This window comes from Urtica dioica, chromosome 4 (genome assembly GCF_054948205.1).
Source record: "Urtica dioica subsp. dioica isolate 48M chromosome 4, U.dioica_male_clone48M_v1_H2, whole genome shotgun sequence".
Classification (NCBI taxonomy): domain Eukaryota; kingdom Viridiplantae; phylum Streptophyta; class Magnoliopsida; order Rosales; family Urticaceae; genus Urtica; species Urtica dioica.
Genome location: NC_142759.1, coordinates 44,437,962 through 44,441,255, shown reverse-complemented (window position 1 = coordinate 44,441,255; position 3,294 = coordinate 44,437,962). Strand labels below are relative to the sequence as shown.

Below are 3,294 nucleotides of genomic sequence, written 5' to 3'. Positions count from 1 at the left end.
CCTTGGTATTTATAGGCAGCCAAGGGGTGGTTTGAAGACCCCTTGGCCGAGTGAGAATGCTTGGGTCGGCAGTGGAGGAGGTTGGGTCGGCCAATGGCCGAGTGAACATGGTGGTGAGGTTCACTCGGCCATTGGCCGAGTGAAGGTCTTGGGCCGGCTGAGGTTCACTCGGCCAATGGCCGAGTGAACTGCTGAGGCAGCAGGGAGGTTCACTCGGCCATTGGCCGAGTGAACTGTTGGAAGGTTCACTCGGCCAATGGCCGAGTGAACTGTCTTGGCGGCTGAAGGGTTCACTCGGCCATTGGCCGAGTGAACTGCTGGAAGGTTCACTCGGCCAATGGCCGAGTGGACTGCCTTGGTGGCTGAGGGGTTCACTCGGCCATTGGCTGAGTGAACTGTCAAATGGCCGAGTGAGCCATTTGACCCAGCCAATGGCCGGGTGAGCCATTGACTCGGCCCGTGGCTGGGTTTTGACTTGGCCATTGGTTTGGGCCGGCTCCTGGTTGAGTCGGGGTTTCGCCGCCCAAGATCTCGTACCAGCCATGTGGGTCGAAGAGATGACCTTGTTCCCGTTGGCCCTAGACGGGCCAACAACAAGTATCATGATACATTTATGAACAAAATATTCTCTCTTTTTCTTGGGTATTTGGGCGCCCAACATGTCTATAGAAGGAGCTTCTAACTACCAGAAATATGGGATACAACTACAGTTTTTTTTTTAACTTCAGTTTAGCCTTTTAATGGAGTCTTTGAATACAGACTACGGTCACCTTTTTTTAGGTCTATATTAGACTCCAGTCGAATATAAAGCTGTAGATAATGGTTTATTTTTCTCTACAGCTAATATAAAAAAGTAGTGGTAATACTCAAAAAATTAAAAATGATCAAAATTTCACCATTTTTAAATGGAGGGAAATTTCCCACAAAATTTTGGCACATTTACACTACAGTCAAAGGTAAAGAAGGAGTTATAATACTTAAAATATAAAAAAATAACAAAATTTTACTATTTGTGTATGAGAGGGAAATTTCCCACCCACAAATTAGATTAAGTATTGGAAATTTTCATATTCCCACCAATATGAAAATAAAGTAAAAATGAATAAGTATTGGAAATACACTAATATTCACACGTACACAACTCTTTTACTATCTTCCTCAAATATTCGACATACTTCAAATCGCCACTCTAAATCCACGACCACCGCCAAATCGCCACTCTAAATCCACGACCACCGCCAAATCCACGACCATCACTACCTTAAAAATCCACGACCATCACTCTAAATCCATGACCATCACTCTAAACCCATTATTTTTTTTCGCCGACTCTCTCTCTCCCTTAAAAATCGCCACTCTAAATCCACGACCACAAGCAGTGCCACGACCATTTGAAGAGGCTTCAGTCGCTGCTTCGCTCCGAAACGGGGAACGATCAGCGGGTTTTGATGAAGCCCCTCATCGGCGACAATAACTGGAGAAGGAAGCTTGAGAGAATTAGGCATTATCTGTACTAGAAAGAATCTTTTTGTTTTTTTTTTCCTTTGACAGAAACTGTATAGAAATTCCGGCCGGCTTTCTTGACTAATTCGGAGAAGAGTTTTGCTTTTTTGGGGGGACAGATTAAGATTCTATTTTTCTCTCGGTGGATGGATACTAAATAAGTGGACCGGAATGAAAGGCAGGTTCATTTTGCTTACCAATACCAATGGCAATCTCAGAAATTATTCTTCACTTTTCTCGTTTATTCAGGGTAATTGTCATGTTTCTTTTCCTGTATTATTATTCTTTTTGTTTTTTTTTCTTTTCTTTTTCATAGATTGTTACTTATGTATTTTTTGTTTTGGTGTAGCAGCGACAGCGAGTCTGGTATCTCCGATCTCGCGCACCTGGCCGAGAAAATTCCGGTAAGTCTTTCTCATTCAATCTCTCTTTCTTTCGATTTCGCCCTAATTTTGGAGCTGTCAGTGTTTTAGAATTGGATGATTAATGCTTTTTTGTTTTTATGGTGTGTAGTTTTGCAAACGTCCGATAGCGCAGTTCGAGGACGACTTGGTCTCGACTGTGAATTCGCTAATAGTGTCGATGAAGAAGACGGAGCTTCAGGCGGTGATGAAGCCCGGGCTCTGCAATGCCAGCTGTATTAGGTTTGCTCTTGTCAAGCTCTTGAGACTCTCTGGCTACGACGCCGCGGTCTGCACTTCCAAGTGGCAAGGCTCTGGAAAAGTCCCCGGAGGTAATTTTTTCTTTATATGATCTCGTTTTTCGACTGGTGAATTTGAGCTCTTTGTTTTGTTAGGTTGAGATTTTCAAATTCTGAGGCGTGTGTTCGATAGATTGTCCGAAGAAAAAACTATACTTTGAATCATTTAACAAATTTATGAACAAGAGAATGTTAGAATTGGATTGAACTCGATGATATAAAATCAAAACGATGGCCGAGGTAGAGGTGATTTCTTTGATAGCTTTTAAAATTGTAAATTATTCAAGGTTAGTATTGCGATGATATGTGTAGGGGATCACGAGTATATCGACGTGATAAACCGCGGCCACGCCGGAAATTCCGATCGCTTCCTCAACGATATAGACTTCAGGAGCCATTTCGAGATCGCCCGAGCGGTTGATTCGTACGACAGGATTCTGAATTCTCTGCCGGTGGTGTTTGTGGGTTTGTCGGTGAGGCTGAGCCAGTACCTCCAAGTGATGGCCGAGGCAGCCCGATTCTCTCTGAAGGAGAACTTGATGCCTCTCCCGCCATGGAGGTCTCTCGCGTATTTGCAAGCCAAATGGCAGTCGCCGTACCAAAGAGTGATGTGCCCAGACTAGGACCGCTTCGTTGCCCGAGCTAACCCTTTTGGCCACAAGCAGTACCACGGCCATTTGAAGAGGCTTCAGTCGCTGCTTCGCTCCGAAACGGGGAAAGATCAGCGGGTTTTGATGAAGCCCCTCAACGGCGACAATAACTGGAGAAGGAAGCCCGAGAGAATTAGGCATTACCTGTACTAGAAAGAAGCTTTTTGTTTATTTTTTTTTGGTTGTCAAACCTAGAATAAATTTTTTTGATAGAGCAGAAATAGGATTTGATTAAATTTGTAGTTCAAATCTGTAGAAATAGAGCAGAAATAGGATTTGATTAAATTTGTTTGTGTGTTTGTACTATGTACAGCCATAGCTCTATCTCTCCCTCCGTTCATAAGGCCCACTGTCTGCCACGCTTTCAGGTTCTCTCCCTCTCTTTCGCTCTAATTTTTGTATGTGAGAAATGTATGTGTGTATGTAATTTTTGTATGCCGA

At 43.6% G+C, this 3,294-nt stretch overlaps 1 pseudogene; it reads left to right on the top strand.

Moving 5' to 3' along the window:
• The first annotated feature begins 1,708 nt into the window (after window positions 1-1,708).
• On the top strand, window positions 1,709-3,006 carry LOC149401583 (uncharacterized; annotated as a pseudogene).
• Window positions 3,007-3,294: the final 288 nt, after the last annotated feature.